The sequence below is a fragment of the Chrysoperla carnea genome, chromosome 5 (genome assembly GCF_905475395.1).
Source record: "Chrysoperla carnea chromosome 5, inChrCarn1.1, whole genome shotgun sequence".
Taxonomy (NCBI): domain Eukaryota; kingdom Metazoa; phylum Arthropoda; class Insecta; order Neuroptera; family Chrysopidae; genus Chrysoperla; species Chrysoperla carnea.
In genome coordinates, this window is record NC_058341.1 from 4,572,601 (window position 1) to 4,599,508 (window position 26,908).

The 26,908-nt window shown below is 26.7% G+C and overlaps 1 protein-coding gene across 4 annotated transcripts in view; it reads left to right on the top strand.

Annotated features, from left to right (window-relative positions):
- LOC123301568 (rhotekin-like) overlaps positions 1–26,908 on the top strand; it is a 90,716-nt gene that overhangs the window by 58,593 nt on the left and 5,215 nt on the right. The gene's annotated exons all lie outside the window — the stretch shown is intronic.

Genomic DNA, 26,908 nt, shown 5'->3' on the forward strand with positions numbered 1-26,908 from the left:
TTTAATTTAGTTTGTATTCGAAACTTTCCAAATTTCATTTTGTGGTTTTTGTTTTCTTATAGGAGTGTTTGATTATAAATTATATTTTTGATATCAGTTTTACTTTTTTCTAAAAAATTTTGCTACAAACCTTATTTGAAGTCAACCTTGACCTAAAATTTTTTCCTGTTTATTTTTTGCCATTAAATAATTTATTAACATAAAAAAAAAATTGTCGTTATTTCTTTTTAACATGTATAGGTAATTAAACTAATTACTTGATAATTAATTTAACTGTTAACCAATTCTTTTATATATACTATTGACCGAATAACCAATTGACAAAATTACGGAAAGCAACTTGTTTTTATTAAAATAATATTAGGTGTTTTGTTTTTTAGGTCGTTTATGCAAATTTTCATACATAAAAAATATTACAGAGTGTCCTTGTCATTTTATTTAAATATACTTTTGCATTAATATGGAGTTATTTGGAAGTGATAAACTTTATGTAACTTTTGAAGTTAAATTAGAAATCGTGTTTTTAATTCCATTAAGGTAGTACAAGCTCCAAGTCAATTTTAGATTTAGGGTTGAAATTATTTGTATCTTATTTTCAACTTTCATGATGGATTTTGTAGACGAAAAATAAGAATACAATTTTTCGATATCTGTCTTGCTTTTCGGAATATCGAAAGCTAAATAATTAATCAAAATTTTTTAATTGTCGATATTTTGAAAATTACTACAGATATCGAAAAATTTTATTCTTAATTATCGTCATGTTATAACAGAATTCGTCATCGAAATTGAAAATATGTATTTTTTTAAATTTGTGTCCCTCCAACCGAGCTTATACACCCTTAATTACTCGGGCACAACGGTTCATTTTTTTGTTTTCAATTATTTAATAAAGTTTTAACTTTAAATAGTTTTTTTTTTTTAATTTCCACCTACTAGTTTTATAGAAATCTATGAAAACTTATCATCCATCTACCGTTTTCCCATAAGATCAATGTTAAATATGCCTACTTTTGAAGTCATTTATTTATTTAAATAATCAGCCAATTCCCTCGAAAATTGCCTTGGTGTTCGTACATACTTAAGCGATAGTTTTAAAAGCGAAAATCAATTTGTTTGTTTGTTACGTTTTCACGCAAAAACTACTAAATGGATTTGAATGAAACTTTACTTCATACACTGACACATAGGCTATATTTTATAAAGATAGCAATTACCCTCCCATTTCGCTGGAAGATTTCGAAAATATTCTAGGCTTCCTCATTCTTCTTTACTTACCGTCTTATATGCTTTGACTAATCGCATGTTTAACTGGTTGCATAATGAGAGCTATAATTAGTTGTGAATAATTTCATTAATCCGTAAGAACTTGGACTAACTTTCCACATACAAATATGTGTTATTATATGCCAAAGTAACAAAACCTATATTTGATTTGTTATTAGGCCACTCTGTACTTTGTGTATAGATTAAATGTTAAGATATCAAGTAATAATATGTTCTAATGAATGTTCTTGTAAACAAAGTGTTAAATATTAACGCGATTTTAATAAATATTTTTATTAGATAGCTATTGATTTATTGACCTTAAACGTGTATTGATTGTATACCTGTACGTCTTACCTTTTTTTTATTACTAAATGTGAATGTCATGCTTCATATAATAATGTAATGCGAACTATTATTAAAAAGTTTACAATCTCATCTGCCATGTTTGTTCACACTTCTAAAATAAAAATATCAATCTAGAATTTATTTATTGGTCGTAAGTTCATTTATATTTTATACCAGTTGTTTATTGTGTGCTAAAAGACAGGAAGAATCGAATTTGGGTCCTTAGACTGTTAAAATTGAGTAGGGGAAGGGGGTGGGGGTGGATCATAAACATAAGTGATTATTTCTGCGTAGTTTCTAAAAACTACGTCCGATATCAATAAATGAATCCGATTTTTGTATTTTTTGGGTCAAAATTATTCTAGAAAATGATTTTTACCCAAATCGGAGATATAATTTTCCCGATTTTTACAATTTTCTTTTTGAAAAAGTTTCAAAAATCGAGAAAAATTTATTGTTTGCAAATTTAGTAAAACTCCGTAGATAAGGTAATTTTGACCCAAAAGATTCAAAAATTGGATTAATTTGACGATTAGAATGATACGTTCTGAGAAAATCACACTTTGTATCTCATTTTGGATTATATTTCTGAAATTATGAATCCAATCGTCAAATGAACCCAATTTTTGAAATGTTTGGGTCAAAATTACCTTATATACTGAGTTTTACTGAAATCGGAAACAAAAAATTTTTTTCGATTTTTTCGAATATTTTCGAAGGGGTACCCCTTTGTAAAAATCGAAAAAATCGAGAAAAACTTGATATCTCCGATTTCGATAAAACTCTGTATATTAAGTAATTTTGGCCCAAAAAGTTCAAAAATCGTGTTCATTTGGCGATTGGATGGATAATTTCTGAGAAAATCGTATTTCTTATAGAATTTTAGATGATATTTGGGAAAGTTCGTGTCTAATCATTAAATGAACCCGATTTTTGGATTTTTTGGGTCAAAATTACCTTATATACTAAGTTTTATCGAAATTAGAGACAAAAAAAAATTTTCGATTTTTTGAAATTTTTTTAAGGGGTACCCCTTCAAAAAAAATCGAAAAAATCGAGAAAAATTTGATATCTCCGATTTCGATAAAACTCATTATAATAAGTAATTTTGATCCTAAAAATTCAAAAATCGTGTTCATTTGGCAATTGGATGGATACTTTCTGAGAAAATCGTACTTCTTACGGAATTTTAGATGATATTTAGAAAAGAACGTATCTAATCATTAAATGAACCCGATTTTTGCATTTTTTAGGTCAAAATTACCTTATATACTGAGTTTTATCGAAATTGGAGACAAAAAAAAATTTTCGATTTTTTGAAATTTTTTTAAGGGGTACGTACCCCTTCAAAAAAATCGAGAAAAATTTGATATCTCCGATTTCGATAAAACTCATTATAATAAGTAATTTTGACCCAAAAAATTCAAAAATCGTGTTCATTTGGCGATTGGATGTATAATTTCTGAGAAAATCGTACTTTTAATGAAATTTTAGATGATATTTGGGAAAGTACGTATCTAATCATTAAATGAACCCGATTTTTGGATTTTTTGGGTCAAAATTACCTTCTATAAAAATTTTTCGATTTTTTGAAATTTTTTTAAGGGGTAGGTAAAAATATGAAAAAATCGAGAAAATTTTTTTTTGTTCAATTCGATAAAAATCAATTTATAAGTCAATTTTAACCCGAACAATTCAAAAATCTGATTCATTTGATGATTGGATCCCTAATTTCTGAGAATTCGTTCAAAATCGCACATGAAGAACGATTTCTCGAATCGATTTCATACAATATTTTAAGAAAATATTTATCTCATTGTTAAATGAACTGCATCTTAATGCAGTTTATCTCTCTGCACCCTAAACTAATTTGGAATATAATTTATTTTATCATATTAAATCACGAAAACCCGGGGGCAAAATTATCCCAAAAAACAATGCCATTACCCAAATTATTTGTATTTAGTATGAATTCAAACCAATTAAGGAAGATAAATAGTAAAGAAACAACTCAATATCAATCAAAACACAAATATGGATAAATCAATACCAATTATTTAGGGTCAATCACACTTCAAAATATATAAATTCTTGTGACCTTAAGATAAAACAATATATAATTAAAACTCATTTATAAATAATAAATAAAGTTTTTTTTTTTATATTAAAAAATGATTACGGAAGTTGAGAATTAAGACAGGAAACAGCAACAATGATTTGGTGTACATTTTATAAGATGTATTATAAAGAATATGATGGCCTTCATTTTTATTTAAAAATAATAAATATATCAGCAGAAAATTGATATTAATCTTTTAAATGATTTTTATTAAAAGGGTCAAATTGACTGTGAAGTTTTGTAGAATCGAGGGTAAAGTGTTGTATCTTGATGAAAATGCACCTTCAGTTTCTCGAAATATTAGTTGCCCTATTAGCTCAGTTGGTTAAGGGGTAAGTTGGTTAGAGTAATATTAATTTAATTAACAGTTGTGATGGGCTGGTGTAGTGCATGGTATATGCATGAAGGAGGTGCACTCAGCCTTTGAAATTGAGGAGCTGATAAATGAAATTATCAGCGGAAAGGTGGTAAAACACATATATGGTATCACAATGGGCTCTATAGCCTGAGTGAGTCCTTCGTGGACAGCCAATATAACCTAACCTAATCTAACCTTCTCGAAATATATTGTCCAAGAAAAAATGCGAATGATTATCCATTTTTTGCTATGAGATAAATGGTAAAGTTTGAAAAGACTTACCGCCATGTATACCTTGAATCTAATATCGTACTGTACCACTGATCAATATTTATACGTGAGGAATATTACAAGGATTTAGTCCTGTTGCCAAGGTTAGACTTGGTATAAGTGGGAAAAAAAGTCCGATTCGCCCTCGAATAATTCAAAATAAAGTTGAAGCTATTCCTAGACGGAACTAAGTACAATCGTTAGGGTGATCTAAGGTACATTAGGATGTTCTTCATGGTACATTATGGCCTTCTTCCTTAGATCACAAATCAATACAATATAATATATATATTTTCTAACGATAGCTGTTAAATGTTGTGTTACAAACTAAAGATTATTTGCATTGTTTTAAAACTAATTATGATTCAAGGTACAACATTCTCTCGTATCCATTGGAGAATTATACTGTCAAGTGAGTGCTTTACCAGATCAGTGTTAAAGATTACCTTCAAAAATCCTCGAACCAGATCAGTTTTATGTAAACCTTCAAAAAATTCTTTTTTTTTTTTGAATCGTTGAATATGCAAATTATTTCTGAACAAGTTTTAATATTTCATCTTGGTATAACTGGTTGAAAGTTTCAGGAAGAATACTTTTTTAACAAGACATCGAAGGTTCAATTCAAAAGTAGCCTTAAAAAAGTGGTTAATAATCCCATGAGGGTTTCATTTGAATATAAACTTTGAAAATGAGCTAATAGGGCGTCAAATTGATAGATATTTTCTAAATTTTCACAATTGGCCATTAAAGGTTCTTTAATGGCCAATTGTGCAAAATTATTGTATTTTATAAGTACTAAACATCTGATTTTTATTCAAACACCGTTATTTCTGCCAAATTAATATAAAAAATTTGTCATTTAAATAATGGCAAATAAATAATAAATATTTATTAACACCTAATTATTAAAAAAATTTATTACACTATTAAATAAATTATTTAAAACTTTTAAATTAATGTTTAATTTAAATAATTTACTATTAACCAAAACAATATAATAGTTTTATTTTATTCATAAATTAAATTGCTTTGATCACGATATGGGTGATTCCATGACAAAGTGTACCATTGGTGGTAAAAATAGTTTAGTATGGTGCTAATAGTGTAGTACTTTTAGCTTTCAGTGTCTTAATAGCTCTACCCATCCCAATCCCACACTCAATCCAACCCCTATAGTAGGTATTGTATGGGAATATCAGTTATATATGTGTGACATGTATGTATGTGTAATGTGACAGAGTAATCAACACTGTCTATACATGGTATTTCAACAATCAACTCAGTCAAATGTTTGTTTTCATTTTCGTGTGTTTTAGGTCAACATTATTCTAGAGAATAATTTTCATTGAAATCTGGAAAACAAAAAATAATTTACACAAAAAAAAATTTTTAAGATTAATCTTAACTTCCACGATTGTTCTAACCAATAAATAATCTATTGTCTATGTACATTTGAGGTTGCTCGTGACTTCAATTCACATTCGACATAAAATTTATTTATTTATTTAAATAATGTTACACGAGAAACCGTGAAAATTGATTAGTTTATTTGTTATATTGATGAAGGTCGTTTGAGTATATTTCTCATATATTATTTATATACACATGTAACCAAAAATATAAATTTTAACATACTTAAAATAAGCAATTAACATTCAGCAAATGTAAAAAAAAAAAAAATTTACTAATTTGTTAATAAAATATTGACATTTCTGATAGGTGTGGCCCTCAAAAACGTATTATATTTATAAAGAGATTCTTAATTAGCACTAATAAACATCACTTTAAAATAATATATACATGCATAATTATCTTAAATATCCGGTGTGCTCGGATGGAATCTACTACCACGACTCATGAATTAAAAGATTGGGGTATAATCAAGTAAAGAATTTTTTTTCAATTTTGTTACTGAATAATGTTATAACTTGACGATTTAAGACGAAAAGTAAGAATAAAATTTTTCGATATCTAGCGTAATTTTCAAAATATTGAAAAGTGCAATTTTTTTAAAATTATTCAGCTTTCAAAATTTGAAAAATCAAGGTTGATATTGCAAAATTTTATTCTTATTTTTCGTCTACATTCATGAAGTTATAACAAAATTCATCATCAAAGTTGAAAATAAGATAAAAATAATTTCAAGCCTTAATCTACCCTGCTCTTACATCCTTTATATGGACGGTGACACTTAGTTTTTTTCTTTTCTAATTCATTGCTAATATGTTTACTTTCTATTAAAAAGTTTTTTTTTAATTTGTTTTCATTCATTCCAAATGAAAATTATCAAAAACTTCCAAAATATGTCGTTTTTTGATATTCCTCCATAAGAGCCAATGTATTTTATATCGATTATTAATGACTTTTTTCTTAAAAATTTGCACGGATACCTAAGCTGAAATTTTAACCACATATTCTTTGAGTAAAAGACTACCTACAAACAAATTTTGAGCCTTTAAATCAAACATTGTTGTCATGCTCATACATCCTTAAATCAAAAAATTTGTTCATGCTCATACATCCTTAATCGATAAAATTTGCTTAAATAAGTTACAACTGGCGTACCACAAGGTTCTACATTAGGACCAACATTATTTTCTCTTTGTAACAATTTTGGAATATCAGTAAATTACTCGAAAAAGATTCTAAAAAGAATTTGCATAGATTTTTTTATTATCAACGGGTGTTTTCCCCGTTATAAATTTGTTTACCGAGTATAGTAAACAATAATTGATTATATTTATCAATGATTGATACTTACATATAGGTACAGTGGAGGGCAATGATTTGATGAAAATGAATCAAATTTGGTTAAATTATTAAAAAATATAAATACAACTAGATATTATATTGATTATATAAAAAATATAAAGACTATATAATTTATATAATCAATTTTCAATGTCATTTTTATATAGTAAAATGTCCATCATTTTAAGGCCATTTTAAATATGTAATTTTTATTATTTTTTTAAATAAATACGACTAAGTAATCATTACTTTAAAAAAATGGTTTTGTAAGAAATTGCAATTCTATGAATTTTAGACTCTTTGAAAATTTTATAGCATTTATACAGATTGTTTTGTTTGGGATATTTTTCCTTAGGCGAATATTACGCCCTCGCTGGCGCATATCAATGTTTATACCTTAACATCTCAAAAACTCGAATGTTTAGGACTCATCGATTGTTTTCTGTAGCTTCAAAAAAGTTTTCATCATGAAGAAAATTACTCACAGGCGCTTTCAAAAAAGAAAACATAAAAAAAACTTAGGTTTTTGACGCTTTTACGATATTTGTTATATCAAACAAATTGTCTAGTTGACCACACAACCGCCGGACTACCTTAATTTATGCGTAAATGATTTACTTATGTAAAAATGTTTTATAACAAATAATTATAATTACTTTTTATTTAAACAAATTAAGTTTTTTTTATATATTTACTAGCTAAAAAACCCGGCTTCGCCCGGGAGTTGATATGAGATGACGTGGTAGAGTCGAAATAAAAAAATAAACTATGACGCCGCGCGACTTTTTGAAGGTTAAGAAAATTACAATTTAAAGAAAAAAAACCATTAGAATTAATTAAACACTATTAAAAATACTCACATTTGAAATTTCACGATAAAAACCCACAAATAACTTTTTTCTATTTCGTTTCAAAATCGAGAGTTAATTAAACACACTATTAAAAATACTCACACGTGATACTTCTAAATAAAGGCTCACAGATAACTTCTCTTCTTTTCGTTTTAAAATCGCTCGTTTCGCTGTTCAAATTAAACTAACTCTGGTGAGCGACACCGGGCTCTTATATATTCAGAGAGCTAGGCTCTAGAATATTCGAGAAAATTTGAAAATATTTTCTCTCTCACACCTTCTAGAGTATTCTGGTCATTATCGTCCGCCATAATAAAAGGTTCTATAGCGGTAGCATTTGTAGTAAAAGCGCGAAATTTAAAAACCTAAATTTTTTAATGTTTTGAGAACTAATTTGGATAACTAAAATTATGTCGCTTTAACTCCAAAATATACGTTAAATAATGACGTATAAATACACAAAATTTAATAACTTTATTATAGCAACAAATTAAATTTAAGACTTTATTGAAATTGGAATTTTAAATTTCGCGCCACTACTACACATGCTACAATTGCTCGCAACGCTTTTGGAAATACAACCCAAACAATCGTTGTCCTGAATGAAGTTCAAATATTCGATAACAGATGGCGCCACTATACTTAATTTCCAAGTTGTAGGGTTGGAAAATTCCTTATATCTTTAGAAACACGCCCTTTAGATTAAAACGGGAACTTTCTAGCTTCTGTAGCGGTAGCGTATGTAGTAAAGGCGCGAAATTTAAAAACCTAAATTTTTAAATATTTTGAGAACTAATTTGGATAACTAAAATTATGTCGCTTTAACTCCAAAATATACGTTAAATAATGACGTATAAATACACAAAATTTAACAACTTTATTATAGTAACAAATGAAATTTAAGATTTTATTGAAATTGGAATTTTAAATTTCGCGCCACTACTACACATGCTGCAATGGCTCACAACTATGGAGACTATACACTATGACTATTGGAGTGTATAGTCTCCATAGTTGTCTTGAACGAAGTTCAAATATTCGATAACAGATGGCGCCACTGCACTTAATTTCCAAGTTGAAGGGTCGGAAAGTCCCTTATATCTTTAAAAACATGCCCTTTAGATTAAAACGGGAACTTTCTTGTTCGAGGAGGGATAAAGGGCTATCACACCACATAAGTCCCTTTATCGTATCGGGACTCCTTTTTAAGTTTTATCGGCACGCACATTTTATCGACTTAGTTTTATTATATATATAGATATAGATATAGACAGAACTGGCCAAATCTCCTCCTCTCTTACGTCTGGGCATTGTATTCTATAAAATATAAATTAAATAAACATTTTGTAACGGAAACGTGGGGTACGTTGAGACAAAAAAAAATATATTTAACCTTCAAGCGGTCGAGCGATATTTTGTTTACGGCCAAAAGTATATAGAAGGCATCAATTCGACGCCGCGCGACTTTTTGAAGGTTAAGAAAATTACAATTTAAAGAAAAAAAACCATTAGAATTAATTAAACACTATTAAAAATACTCACATTTGAAATTTCACGATAAAAACCCACAAATAACTTTTTTCTATTTCGTTTCAAAATCGAGAGTTAATTAAACACACTATTAAAAATACTCACACGTGATACTTCTAAATAAAGGCTCACAGATAACTTCTCTTCTTTTCGTTTTGAAATCGCTCGTTTCGCTGTTCAAATTAAACTAACTCTGGTGAGCGACACCGGGCTCTTATATATTCAGAGAGCTAGGCTCTAGAATATTCGAGAAATTTCTCTCTCACACCTTCTAGAGTATTCTAATGAAGTTCAAATATTCGATAACAGATGGCGCCACTATGGAGACTATACACTATGACTATTGGATGTCTTGAACAAAGTTCAAATATTCGATAACAGATGGCGCCAATGCACTTAATTTCCAAGTTGAAGGGTCGGAAAGTCCCTTATATCTTTAAAAACATGCCCTTTAGATTAAAACGGGAACTTTCTTGTTCGAGGAGGGATAAAGGGCTATCACACCACATAAGTCCCTTTATCGTGTCGGGACTCCTTTTTAAGTTTTATCGGCCCGCACATTTTATCGACTTAGTTTTATTATATATATAGATATGTGATTTAATTTCTTTTTATGTTTATATTTTTTGTAGTATTTCTTATCTAATAGAAACTCGAGGTGGTAATTAACAAACCATTAAATTGATTATATAGATACACGTATAATATATATTATATTATGTATTACCTAATTAATAAATCATCCTGAAGGATATTTTAAAACGATTTTATACATTAAATAAACATTTATACATTTAATAATTATTTTTGAACAAAGTTTCTAAACGCACCTTTCCATGGTGAGAAATAAGCACGTAAGCATGTGAGATATACTGTGTGTGTGATACACACATTGAGAAAAATAAAATTAAATAATGACAGCTTTATCTGGAAGTTGACCGTTTCATATTGGAATAAAGTAAAAATACTTTCAAAAACAAAAACACATAAAATTTTTTAATTTTTTCAAAAAGGCAATAAAATATTAGAATAATAATAAAAAAAAACCGAAGTTATTAATATTTTTTATCATAATTATTTATGATTTTTCGAAAAATAAAAATTAACACAATTTCATAAGATTACAACACAAAACGTAAATTTTTTATTAGCCATTTCGTTTCGCTTCGTTAGACAATTCCCTTTTTTTTTCTCTTTGAAAATTTTTCTATTAATTTTATTGAAATACTTCAAAAATGCAATGTTCTAATAATTTTTTTTCTTTAAATAAAAAAGACCTTTAATTAAATTTTTATATTAATGATAAATTAATGACCCCATAAATATATTAATTATTGAGTGCAATATATATAATCAATAATCTTATATATTTATAATAAATAATTAACCTTGAATGAGTGACTTGACTGGGAAATGAAATGAATTTTATATATAAAATAAAATAATTATAAATATCAAGCTAAGTTAATTAATATTATTAACAAACAAGACATAATTAATTATATTTTTGTTGTAAGGTTAGCTTTATTATGATTAATTTTGAAGAAGTTTTTTTATACTAATAAGTAAGCAAATACCAACAGTAATTAATTTATAATAAAATTATTAATTAGAAGTATCGTAATTATGACATAATTTTTATTATTTCTTAAAAGTATTTAAACAATATTGTAAAATTAGTCAACAATATTGTAGTAAAATTAGCCAAATAGATGGGTTAAAAGTGATACTGTGGTTTTGTGACATTACAAATAACAGCTTTTTTGCCATGTTCTCAAAGGTGTATCAAAAATGAATAAACTCAAAAACTACTTGACCGATTTTAAAAATGATTTCAAATATAGAAAGCTACATTATCAGGGAACACCATGGGCCGTATTTTTAACTGCCTCAAGCTTTTAAAAATAGTAGGGTATGAGTGACTTATAGATAAAATTATTTTCTACTTTTTAGTACAATAAAAGCTTGCCCTTTAAAAAGTATTTTCTAATAGTTGAAAATGGGATTTGAACCCTTGAAATTTATTACTAACTGATAGAATTTGTTGTAATTTAGTTTTTGAATAAAAAGTGATGATATGTTTATAATAAAATAAGATTCTAATTTATAGATATTTTTATTATTTATTTATTTATCATAAAATATTAAATAAAATAGATATTTTTTTAGTTGTAATAATGGTGTAGTTAACTGTTTAACTGTTAGTTATAGAATTATTATATTAAAGTAGTAAATCCCTGACATAATTCTTTTCTGTGTATAGTGATCTCTACTGCCTGCCTCTCTCAGAACTAACACAGAATACATAGAACTTGGTGAATTGTTCATTGATGCATTTTTAAAAATAAATATATGTGTAAAATTATTATTATATACATTCATAATTATTATTACATGAATAAAACATTATTATATCTTTTTAAGATTTATATATATATATATATATATATTTTTACATCATTATTTAAACAAAAGGAAGTATGAATATATCGTTTCAATTCATTTATTTATCGATTTGAAAAGAAAAACATACATACATGTCACACAAATATAACTGATATACCCATATAATACAAACTATACAATTTGCGCTCTCACGAGTAAATAGTGATGTTTACGAAAAAATGCTTTCAAACAAAAGTTGTTTATTTTTTTTATAAGGAACGTTTTTTACATTTTAACTTTTGTTCCATCTCTAAAAGTTTACAAGATTGGTCCTACGGGCTCAAGACCCAATTGACCTATGTTGTCGTCATCTTGATTTTTTCGTTTTTAAGTAATCGTGATGACAGACGGGCAGACGACAGACGGACAACCGGAAACGGACGAATTAGATGATTTTATGAACACCTATATAAAAATTTTGTTTATAGCATCAATATTTTTAAGCGTTACAAACTTGGGACTAAACTTAGTATACCTTGGTATATTTGATATACATGATATAAAAACCCCGGAGAAATTTTTCGGGTACGGAATCCTAAACTCACTGTTGGGTACTATCTTTGTAAAAGCTTGAGGCACTCCGAATCATCATAGGAAAATTTATTTTCTACTTTTTAGTGCAATAAAAGTTTGTTCCTTAAAAACATTATAGTGATAGTACAAAATTTTTTAAATTGAATCAAAAGACTTTTAAGGATAACACAAAAACGGTCAGCTATAATTTCACGTAATTAATTTCAGACAAAAGAATTTTGCTAATTATGAATTCAATAAACGTTATATGAATTAAAAACATAAAATATGATCAATTTAGCATTGAAAATTAGATAAAAATGATAATTTTTAAGTATAACTTCCTCATTTTTCATATTTAATATACAAACAATATAATTATGTACAACGTAGCCAAATGTGAAGTCGTTAATATGCGATCATATCATCTTGAAAATAACAAAGAAAAAATAATAATTATTTTTATTAAATGAATTGAATATTAATTCATAATAATTTGATGATAGTTCTTTGTTATAGGTTGTTACCTAATATAATGCCATATTCACATCAAAAACGTTTTGGAAAAACATTTTCCTAAGACATTAAGTGTTAAAGTAGAGTCTCAATAATCGGAACACTTTTCTCAAACTCGCAGTTTTTACACTGTTCTCTGTCAATCACTAAAAAATGGTATTGTTTGTTTGTATACAGTCAAACCTGGGTAAGTGAGAACTGGATAAGTGAGACTAATAGCCAGGACCCGTCATTTTAAGATCCCAAAACCTCTATTAGCGAAAAACAGAAGCCACTGTAAGAGAGAGTCGTTTTTTCCTCATGGACCTCCGTAAGTGAGACTGCTACTTATCTATACTTCGATAAGCGACAGTCGAGCTTTATTTATTTATATTATTTATTTACACTCAGCTTTTAATATTGAGGAGCTGATAAATGAAATTATCAGTGGAAAGGTGGTAAAACATACAATGGCCTCTATAGCCTAAGTGGGTCCTTCGTGGACAGCCAATTTAACCTAACCTAACCTTGGAGGAACATTTAGTACATTCGTACTTGCTGTGACTTGTTATTGCTTCGTACCTCTGCGGACCCTTCTCTATAAGAGAGAAACGCTACCCACGTACCTGCAGTAGCGAGAAACTCGGGTCAGTGAGAAACCTCTATAAGCGAGAATAAAATTGTGCTCCCATGAACTCTTGCTTATCCAGGTTTGACTGTATATGATTCTTAGAACATAATAACATCACTGATTGTTTTTTCATGCAATCCAGTAACCGGAACACTCACTTATGATCGATAATTGAGTTTTCCAATTTTTGATAGTCATATAACCATTTGAATGATATCTTTCGTGTTTTCGAGGTGGTCGAATCTGTTTCTCTTTTAATAAAATTTGTAAAATATGCATAAATTAAAGTGTGAATGAACCTTTATAAATTCAACAGATGTCATCAGCAGATAAATAAATATAAAATAATAATAAAATAGATGCACATTTTACATTTATAAATGTCACATGACATTTAAATGTAAAATGCATTTATTTTATTATTAATAATTTATTGAAATAACAATAAATTTTTTAATAAAATATGAAATTTCGTTTTTAATAATTGGAAAATTAATTAAATATATTAATGCAAATTTAAAAGTATTAACGAAAAAATCACGAAAATTCAATTAAAATAGCTTTTCTAGCAAGTTTTCATCTTTTAGAGTAAAATTTTCCAAGAAATTTGCTGAATACAATCCCAGAAATCTTGTGGATTCTAAATCGTATCTATCTAATCGTACATGAAGCTCTAAATTGAAGATAGAACTTCAGTGGCATCTTGGGAACTACACATCTAATTATCAAATAAATTCTTTTATGATTTTGAGATTTCTACTCCCCTTACAGGGGTTTGATATTAAATTTTGAGGTCCAATCTACAATCTAATATGCTTGGCTTTCTCCTATCGACGCGACACTAAAAACTATAAAAAAAATTCCAAATGAATAGAATTTTAATAAATATATGAAATTAAATATTTGTCAATTTATTAAAATTAAAAATCCCACCGTTTGAATCACACAGCGTAAGTACGTAATAAATAAATGATGTCATCTTTAAATGATTGAGAAATTATTGATTTGAAATAAATTACCTTACAAAGTGGGGTGTAAGTGGATATGCAATTATAAATATAAATTTTTTTTTATATTATTATTATTAGTTGTTGATTTGTAAAATGTCTCGATTTAATCGATATATTTTATTTTGTCAAAAGGGTAATTTTCTCTTTCACTGGAAAAAATTAAAAAGATTTCTACGTGTGTTAAAAATGTCATTTTTAATGGTAATTTTCTTATGTTAGACGTGGTAAATTGTCTTTGAATTTTAAGAGAATGTGCATTAACTTTTAATTACTTGTATTAAAAGTTTTGAAAACTTCTCTTCATTTTGCTTGCATGATCCAACTGCCTTAAGAATTGCCATTATTTTTACGCTATCAAAGTTCTGTTTGGACTACCCTGTATGTCTACTCATGCCTCACTCTGTATTTATTTACTATTATAAAATATTTTGATCAATTAATTGATTTAGTTTTTTTTAACACAAAACTAGAACATAAATTTTACGAAAACTAACAATAAATATTGTTGTTGACAAATATCAAATACCTAAACTTATAACTATTAACAAATGAAAACAAACAATTGACTGAGTTAATTGTTGAAATACCATGTATAGACAGTGTTGATCACCCAGTTGTTTGTTTTATTACGTCATATAAGTAAAGAACTACTCTGTCACATTACACATACATATATATCACACACATATAACTGATATACCCATATAATACCTACTATACAATTTACGCTCTCACGAGTAAACAGTGACGTTTACGAAAAAAATGTTTCAAGCAAAAGTTGTTTACTTTTTTATGTGGAACATTTTATTTATTTAAACTTTTGTTCTATCTCTAACGGTTTACAAAATGGGTACAACGGACACAAGACCCAATTGACCTATGATGCTCATTTATGAACTCGACCTCACTTTGTACATTCTCAGCGTGCTATAAATATTTCAGCTTGATATCTCTTTTCGTTTTTGAGTAATCGTGATGACAGGCAGACAGAAATCGGAAATGGACTAATTAGGTGATTTTATGAACACCTATACCAAACTTTTGTTGGTAGCATCAATATTTTTAAACGTTACAAACTTAAGACTAAACTTAATATACCTTGATATATTTCATATACATGGTATAATAATAATACAAATAAATTTGTTGATGATGACACCATCGCATTGGATCTCATTACATTTATTTAAATAAAAAGGTTTGTTTGTGGTTGAATCGTTTTGTTTTATTTTATTTAAAGATATTTTTAGTAATTGTTTTATTGTAGTTTTGTCATGTTCTTTTTTTTTGGGTTTGTCTTTTTATTGGTATTTATCAAACACAAATAATATAAAATATAACACATTATAGTTTTTTTTTTGTTATAGTTCATTATTCCACTAAAAAAAATTGTGCAATGTTTGAACTAAATTATTAGGTTTTTGTCTTTTGTAAAGTATACTCACAGTTGGTACAGTTAAAGTATGTACAAATATTTACAATTATATAAAGTTTTTTGTACTATCCGAACGAAACATTCTATCGACTAAGCCATCATTTTATTTGTTATATTCGCTCCGTGAGTGAGTTTCGTTTCCATGGTAACGATACACTACTTTAATTATAGAATTGTATGGATGCATATATAATTGTATGGATTGCATTTATGACTTACATTGCAAATTTAATATTATTATCTCACAAATTTAAATAAATAATTATCATAATTTACATTTGAAAAATAATATTTGTGCAATTTGATTTCTTATTTTCACAATTTTAAATGCATTAAGTTTAATTAATTCGTGTTTTATAATAATTTTAATTTGACATTTCTATAACATTAACATGTAAAGAACTGCACATTAGTCAGCCTCCTTTAACGCCAAAATTATTCACTGGAAGCGCTGGCATCGATTTTATTGTCCCTATCATGACTACGCACACAACGAATAGGAAATGTGTCAATTTTACGGTCATGAGAATGCAAAATCAGAATTGGTATGAATTGCCCGATAAATAAATGAATTGGGGGAAATGAACTAGATAAATAAATGAATTGGGGGAAATATTTCAAACAAAAAATGTATGTTTCAGAGTTCAATCTGTGTTTTCAGATTCAATTAAAACCTTACTCTGATTCATAAAAGACAAACATTAGATGAACGTTTTAACTTAGAAAGTTGTTCTTTATAAATACGTAAACATGTTTGATTCTAAACAATTTTTCAAAAAGGTGAAAACATTTTTGTTACTTTTACTGTACATATATACCGCATGAATAATACAAAACAAAAAAACCATGAAAAATTAAAAATTTTAATAGTTTAAAATGTTTAAATAGCTTTAAAAAACTATGAATAAATATTAATCACATAATAAAAAATAATCGCAATTTTACTAAGTATAATAATTTCTCACCAGATTTCATTGAGAATTTAAAAGCTTTTTTAAAGCAAATTTAAATTGATTAATTTATTTATTTTTTGCCAAATGAACAAAATAAATCGCTCGGATAAAAACGCTCTATTAAATGAGTGGGCCTAAAATAAACCTAAATGTGCATTTTAATTAAATTTTCCTTTAAGGAAAAATGAATAGGATAAATTAATTTTCGTGACCTGATTAACCTGACACATGCCATTTTATTTTTCATTTACAAGGGCATTATGAACAATATTTTATTTATTAATTTTTTTTTTTAATGATTTTATTTTAATTTCAAATTTTTTTTAAAAATATTACGAAATAACTTTGTAAATTTTATAATAAAAAAAAAAAAAAAAAACAAAAAAAATTTAAATATAATCAAAAATATTAAAAACAAATAGATAATAATATAGTAATGACATTATTAGCGTTTTAAAAAAAGAATATCTTTATTTTTTTTTCTGGCCACAGCACAGAATGTAATAATTGTAATGAGAATATGATAAATATGCAAATATTTTTTGTGTAAGTTCACATATTACATTTACACAAATCAGGGTTACTACTTAAACAAGACACAAAAAATACAACTGTAATTTATGTAAATTATTTTATTTAAAATATCGTTGTATTTGTCAACAATTCTCTCTTATTTACTAATAATAATAATAATTATAGGTTTTATTTTAAGCAAAATATATATAATTTATTTTGGTACAAGAACTGACAACGTTATCAAGATTTTAAGAGTTTGTATCCTTGAACCTAGTTCTTCGGATTTATTTAGATTCTTAACGGAAATAGATAAAATATAACTAAACCATTTGTTTGAAAATCGTCAGCTTTCGAAGGAAGTGCGACTTAAAAATATGCCATTATTACATTTAATCGAAAGAAAACACGCTAACTATTGAAATATAGCCAAAAGTTGTCTAGTGCAAAAGAGAACATTTGCCTGCGTCCATGACTTTGACCTACAATTATCGATAAACTTTAAGCGTTTTTATTTTCGATTCAATGTAATAATATGACATATTTTTAAGTCGCGTCTTTAAGAATGAAAAAATATACTTTAGTAACTAAATTGGCAATATAAATCGATAATTTTCACAAAAGAAACTGCTTTGCTTTTAATAAATTTACCATTAGTAATTTTTCAAATCTAATTAGTGTCTTAAAATTAAAATTTTTTAGTTGTTTTACAGAATGGCTTAAAATAATAGTTTGAGATCATCATTTGCATTGTTCTCTTGGACCGGTTATCGAAAATTCAAAAAGTTTCTTTTATTTTCGATCACCCACTGTCATTCTCTTAAAGACTGGTTATAAAATTCTTTTATTTTAAAAGTTTTAACAAATTCGTTTAAACAAAGAACTGGCCACTTAACAGGTCATTAACTATCAGTTCATTGAAATGATGTCTGTGACATTAAAACCATTTTTGAAAATTAATACTTATAAGCACACAAAAGATTCGTTTTGTGGTCTTGTCTTATATTATTGTTTTATTTTTCTGCAAGAGTTCTTTAAAGTGAACATTAAACACTGAACTGATATAAACTGAATGATTTGAGGACATTGTCCGTTATAAATTCATAGCATACATTCACATAAAAATACACAGGACATATATATTTATTAAAAAAACTTTGTTTATTTTATTTATATTTATTGAAAATTGATAATAAATAACTTTAAAACATAAGTGTAATAATATCTATCTATGTTATTATTCAGGTGAATTAGCGATCACATTGTGTAAAGTTGAGTACACATCTGTGATTCATAAGCACTGTTCTTCTTTGTTTCGCAGAATGAAATAAAATTTTGAGTTGATGTTAAGAATAACCGTGCTTTAGGGAATTCTAAATTTTTTGTCCGTCAATTAAAGAAGGATATTCACTGGAACTTTTTGAATGGGTTAAAGTACCAAATACCTGAAATTACCTTCAAGTTTTTCAAAAGACTCTCTCTCTTTTGGCAAATGCCAAATATGGAATTTATTGCATTATATTTTAATGATTTCGCTAAATACATGCCATTGATTTAATTAATTTTTGGCCATCTTTTTCATTTTTGGCCATTTGGCCATGGCCATCTTTGCTGATATGCACAGTGAATTATGACTATTTTACACTTACAAAAATTGAAAACTATGCATATTTTTTTAGCTTTGTAAAACAATCCCTTCGATTGCTATATGGAAGCAATATATGTGAGATCAAGAGGGTTGGAGGTCTATATAAAGCGTAGATTTTTCAAGCTAGTAATTTATAACAAATGGAACATAGTTCCTACCAGGTGTCCCCCCATGATACATCTCGTTTCCTAATATCCAATGTGAGAACAGCTTTATAAAACATATCACACACATAAATAAATATATAAACATAGTGGTATACCACCACAATTAATATTTTTTTGCCTTGTTCACCTTGTTTATAAAAACATACATTCATAATACAAAACGTATCGGTAATGTGAATAACTTCTATACCAACAAACAAACACTTCCACCTTCCTTTTTTTTATATATTTTAAATCATAAATAATACAAAAATTATAAATAAATAAATAATAAAATAAAATAAATACTTCATTTTAAAATCCGAACTTAACTTAAGACATTAAATAAAGTCAGTAAGTGGTTAATTTGTTTTTGATTTTGAAGACGTGATTTAAAATATTTTAGCGGATATGTAACTTTAAATAAGTTTGGAATACACGATCAATTTACCATCAGTTTAATACAAGACGTCGATCGATTAAGTCACAACGAATTTTTATAAAATCGAAAATGTTTTCAATAAATACAAGTTTATTATTTTTAATAAATATTTGTTTATTAATTTTAACAATTCACTCTACGGAACAACCATCGAAAAAATTAAAGAAAATACAACAATCAACCGAAATGTCGTTCGAAGATGCACAAACAATGGAACAACAACGATCCCTATGTAAAAATTTTCCCGGCTATGAATGTTTATATAAATTAAATAACAAACATAGTGATTTAACGAAAAAATTAACACGAAAACGGCGTGGTTGGAATTTACAGTATGTTAACGTGAAATATCCTTATTATCCATCAGCGGCTTCGGGACGTAGTGATAGTTTCCAGAAACGTAATTATGATATAATTAGTAATGAAATACCACGATTTGATATTTATCCACGACGGCGATTTTGAATTAAGAAAAAGTGTGTGTGAAATTGTGAAATTTTTATTTTATCAGTGAACCAAAAAAATTGTTTAATTATTTTAAAATTTGTGATTTCATAAACAATTTTCTGGTCTATTTACGATTGAAAGTTTTTATTTTGTTCTTAAATTTTGTAAATGACATTGACCATGGGCTGTAATTTGTGATTTCAAAATTTTTTTTTTTTACAAATTTGAAAGTTTAAAAAAAATTTCTTGACATTGACCTCTTAAAATGTGAGAATTTGTGGCTTTATTGGTTTTTATTTTAATTTCATGGAGTTCCAGAAAATATATGGAAGCTACATTTTTTTGCCAAAAGTTGACATTAGAGTTTTAATCGTTTTTCGGGACTACAATTTTCTGGAATAGTTGAACGGAAAAAGTTTATAAAGAAGCTTAAAAATGGAATTTTAAATAGAAACTGTATCGTGTTCATCGGAAGATCGTAAACACCTGGAATTTCAGGATCAATTTCTAATGAAACTCAGCATCGTTATAGAATTAATAGGCTTAACCCGTCAGCACTCGCGTCAACCATTTGGTAATGGTTATTCGTGTGATGAATGATTTCTTATTCGTACTGTACATGCGTTAAATAACGTTCTTTAACTTTGTAAATCATAACCTCTACATAATTTTGTATAAATATATTTAAAATTGCACTGTAGTTAATTAAAACATGATAATTGAATAATTAAAATTAACTAACAAAAGTACACGAACAGGCTCGGAAGTTAATATTTTTTGGCTTACATCTTTACGCTCGTAATAAAGAAAATTCTAACAATTTCTGAAGGAACGGGTTGACAAAATCTGAAAAATTCATAATTCGAGATAAAATTATTCGAGTTCATAATGCGAGTGGTTTTCGGGTTAAAGAACTTAACATTACAAAATCGAATTTTGAAAAATCTGCTTAATTCAGTTAAATTTCAATTATTTTCATTAACTTTGAGAGAAACATCCCTTTAATGACAGACAAGCCAATTCCAATAGGGGTATGTTTTTTTTTTGTGGTAAATTTTGGTAATCGTTTTCTAATTTAAGAAGAAAATTATTTAGGCAACTGAAGGTCAAGAAAAATCAGATATTTATATCAAGGTCATACTAGTTTAATCAATTTAGTGTGAAAGTTTATAGACAAGGAATTTACGGGAAACTATAACAATTTCCGGCCGGGGATTAGGGAAAGTTGATGTTTTCTTTAAAATAAAACCTCGCATTGACTTACATTTCTTTTCTTTTTTTCTAAAAATAAAAGGTTTCCAATCACTTGATCTATACTAATTTATGAATAAATAAAACAAAAAAAAAAAAAACTCCACCCCAACACGACCCCAATTCTACAAAATACTAATTTCGTAATAATTCGGAATAATTTATATCTCAGAGAACTAAATAATTGTAAAATGTCTATAATTACGTTTTATGAATGTATTTGTATGAATGTATGTCTTTTAAGAAATAATTATTGTTAACATATTTATTTTAAAATAATTTTAATAATCATTGTCTCATTTTAATAAGAGATTGAATGCCGGCTTTAGATTATAAAGGTCGATTCACACACACACACTTAACATTTTAAATTCTATGCCATTTTAGTTTTCAAGAAGTTATTGACAAGTAAATTTTCTAAATTCGTTAGAAGTCTGTCTGTTATCAACTCATAAGTCAATCGATATCAATAAGTTACAAAATACATCTAAAATTAGCATATTGAAGGTATTCATTGACTAATAGTTTACTGCTTAACAATTGATATCGATATTGATTTTCTTACCATCCAAAGGTAATCGAATTTGTGTAAGAGGTTTCATTTTAGTTATGCATGGACAAAATTACTAATATGTAAATGGAACTTAGAAATATAGGAATATTTACGGTAACGGTTTCTTGAGCGATCAAATTTTGGTTAAGAATTCTGTTCTATCGAAAAAGTAATAGTAAAATTTTAGAAGTTATATCCCGTTGTGAGCGCAGTAAAATATACAGTTTTTTTGGGAAGATTATTTACTTATAAATATGAAAAACCCGTAAGGCGATCTCCTGGAACATTTTATCCTCAAGAAATGCAAAATTACTTTTATTTTATAAAAAAAAAAAATAATCGTAATCCTAGTCAATAATTGAGACATAAAAAAAATCCGATTTTTCTGAGGAAACACAAATTGTTGAAGTTTTTTTGTTAATAATAAGGAGAAAAAAAATTTTACAGTGTCATATTTAAAGTCACTAAAAATTATTTTTAAATCTTTTAAACAATTGTTGATAATCTAAACCAGGCTTAACCTATAAATAATAAATATTGATAGCTATTTAAAAATATTTATTTTGTGTTTTGTATATAGATATACTTAATAATCATTTGAAAGAAAATTCATGTGTTTTTATTTTAAATTTAAAAATTACATATCTTATTAATTATATATTATCTTAGCAAAAATATGATATCAAAATATACCGCTTGTTTACTGAATCAGGTCTACTTAATCACACGATGATTTTATCAATAAGTATATTTAAGGACGTTCATGCGTCAACGATATTAGTAGAGAAATTAAAAACAATATGATAAAGCGATAGTTTAAATGATTTTCTATGATTTAAAACAGGAAAAATATCCTGTTATCGAATTAATTTCATTAAATTTTAAGTTTAAAAAGTGACTAAAAGTAAGGTTTAACATGAGACTAAATGGAAAATGTAAATCGATATTTTTCAAAAATTATATCGATAACCATACTTGAAACTTTTACCAGTTAACTATTATTTAAACTTTTAATAGAATTTCAAAAAAAATTTCTATTTTCTACTAATTTAAAATTCTTTAAAATTTACATACTGTTTCCCTATGAACGCACATAGCAAAACAGGTACACGCATGAACGTCCTTAATAATGTCAGATTACACATTCAAAGATGTAACAAAAAAAAAATACACCAAAATCCCTTTTAGAATAGGCTACCACAACCGCAAAAGTCAAGTCTTCGTAATGCGAGCCAAGAAGACATTGTGCCAAAAGAAAAAAATTTATCAAGAGAATTAAGTAGTTTGACTTCATTGCCATTCGTCCTCTGACCTAGCTTAGCTAACCTTGGAACGAATTCCTTCCCATCTAGATCGGGTCACGTGGTTTATGAGTATTCCTCTACTGCTCTGACTCACAATAATCATGGGCTCTTTTTTGAAAGTCAGAAAATTTGATAAAAGTATTTGACGACCCATACTACCTTAAATTTTATTCTTGTATATCTAATTATACAATAAACACTATGTATAAATTAAATTTTAAAAAAATAATAGAATATTTGTTATAAAATATTACTTAATGCATATTCCATGTAAAATACCTTTATATATATATATATAATAAAATAAAATTATAAATATTATATGTAAGATTATTTAAAATATAATAAATAAATAATAAATATTCAAATAATACTAATAATATAATAATAACTAAGTTGTGGAGATATGATCTTGAGTGGTCTGATCAATAACTTCCTTTTAATTTTATGGAACGAGTAAATTTTAACTTTAATTCTTTCCTCTATCAAAACTCCTTTATCACGTCCTGATTTGACTAAAAACCTAATGGAATCGATTAAATATTGATCCCCATAACATGGGAAAAATTTTTAATTGATTCGATAATTTTTTCGGTAGTAATATGTCGCGATAAAATTTACCCTAAACACCTTAAGGTATTTCGATACAAAAAAAAATGAATTTTTAATTTTATTTATCAATTAATCATCCTTTTATACGTTTTTTGTGTAAAATTCTTATCGATTCTCTGAACGGTTTAGGAAAAAACTACCTAACACGGTACGTACATGCTTTTTAGTCAAATAATGTGTTATTTTTAGCTTTACAATACCACGAAACTACAAAAATATATAATATATTTTGTGTGAAAATGCTGCTTATAAATTTGATAATATAGATATCGTTCTTCAATCATCAATACTCTAACTATAATCGTCTCTGTTCATCAAATGATGGATCTTCGATGAACTCATAATTAAATTAAAATTCTGTTTTGATATCATGGACAACCTTATATTTTTATGGTAATTTTTATAAACTACAAGATTGTCTAAATCTTTTAGATAGTTTTTTATCACACTCTCTAGATTTTTTGATATAAAAATATCCAATTGAAAAGGATAACCTTATTTCATTTATGATTTTTTCAACCAACTTTGAACGATAAAATAAAAATTAAAAATCCCGATGACCTAGGAATTTTTAGTGATTTTTGGAAACTTTGTTAATCAAAAAATGTATTTATATAAAGTTTTATTGAAATCCCTAGTACTATTCAATCCTTTAAACATAAATATATCACAAAATTTTCGATTTTACTATTCGGAATGAAAACAATAATTTACGATCAGGAATTTAATAATTCAACAATTTAAAATGTCTTATAAGTTAACATACAAGAAAACATGCATTTACAACATAGATCTATCTCTACTCAAGGATTTTTTATACCTCTGTATGAATGAAAAATATGTATTTAATATTATTTTACACAAAATATAAGTAGTCATTCACATTCAACATTCAACATTCATATGTGCAATATCTTTTATTATTAGAATTCATTTTTTTTTATGATATCAAAAATAATTTATAAATAAAAGAGAATGGAATATTAATTAATGTACCGGGTGATTTGTTTAAAAACAAAACGTACAAGGCATTCAAAAGAACTAATTTCAAAGTCATTTGTCCATTGATTTAATTGATATTACAATATTTTAAACCATACAAAATATTTTTATTGTAAAATGATAAAAATGAAACGAGAATAGTCATTGGACACCCGGTGGGAACTATATCTTACCTTGGTCCATTATAAATGTAGCACTTATTTTTTACAAGATATTTTTTTGAAAATTTAATGTATGAATTTTAGAAGAAAGAAATACTTGTTTGATTCTTTAAAGAATTTAATTTTGTAGCTATTTTTACTTTTTACTGTATGAATTAAGGATGTATGAGCATGGTAGTGGGGGCACAAATTTAAAAATAGATATTTTCAATTTTGATGATAAATTTATATTATTACTTGACGATATAAGACGAAAAGTAAGAATACAATTTTTTGATATCTGGCTTAATTTTCAAAATATCGAAAATTGAAAATTTTGTTTAATTATTTAGCTTTCGATATTTCGAAAACCAAGACACATATCGAAAAATTTTATTCTTATTTTTCGTCTACATTCATGAAGTTATAACAAAATTCATCATCAAAGTTGAAAATAAGATAAAAATAATTTCAACCCTTAATCTACCCTGCTCTTACATCCCTTATATGGACGGTGACACTTAGTTTTTTTCTTTTCTAATTCATTGCTAATATGTTTACTTTCTATTAAAAAGTTTTTTTTAAATTTGTTTTCATTCATTCCCAATGAAAGTTATCAAAAACTTCCAAAATATGTCGTTTTTTGAGATTCCTCCATAAGAGCCAATGTATTTTAATGAATTTTTTCTTAAAAATTTGCACGGTTACCTAAGCTGAAATTTTAACCACATATTCTTTGAGTAAAAGACTACCTACAAACAAATTTTGAGCCTTTAAATCAAACATTGTTGTCATGCTCATACATCCTTAATTGTAATATTAGTTTAAAAAAGACATGCTTCTGATTTATTAGTTAACGGAATATGTGCGTACATTACGTTTGGTTTAATCAAGATATTTATTATGACATAAGATAAAAATTTTCTTGTACTTACATTAAATTATCTCTGTTATCTTTAACTTCTGCTAACTTCTACAACTCATTTTTTTTAAATGATCAAACATAAACAAATTATAAAAATATTTTTGTATTTTCTCAAAATTAATGGCTAGCAAGCAAAGTGGTTCATTTTTCATGAATCACTCTGTATATCTGATTTTAATAAAAATATTTAAAATTTAAATTAATAAATAATTGGATTTATTATTTGTATGCTATATATTTAATATTTAATTATGTTCTAATTTTTATTGTTTAATTTTACATTCATATTTAATAAATCTTTTATTAATTAATTTTTTCGTATATATTTTATTTTTTTTAAATTTAATTTAATTTTATCGATATGTGATTATTACAAAATTTAATAAAAAAAATGTATTTATATTTATTTATTTTTCTTAAACTATCCCCTCAAGTTGTTTCGAAAAATGTACCATTCGTGAAAAGGCAAAAAGTTTGACGGTTCGCCAGAAAATCAAAAAAGTATAAAAATTACTGACACTATAAGTTTTGAAAATAAAAAATTTGTTTTATCACTGTTGGTTGATCGAAAAGAGACCCCACACGATTAGATAGGAAAATGGGTTTCTGTGAAACTTTTTCAAACCATCCCCAAAATATTCTTCGGATCGTTCTAATCAAAAGCTTATATATTAAAGTTACACTATATGACTATTGTGTTAATGATTATCGTTAAACGCAATAGAACTAGACGCAAACACACACATACCTACCACACACCGTGGTCATATACTATAACTATAATATATGTGTAGCTTTGATCAACTGTGGCTCGAAATCTATTCGTTAACAAATTTTGTGGCCGTGAGAGCTTTTGATCAGAACGATCCAAAAAACATTTTGGGGGCGTATTATAATGGTTTCACAGAAAGACAATCTTCTATCTAATTGTGCGAGGTTCTTTCTTGCGC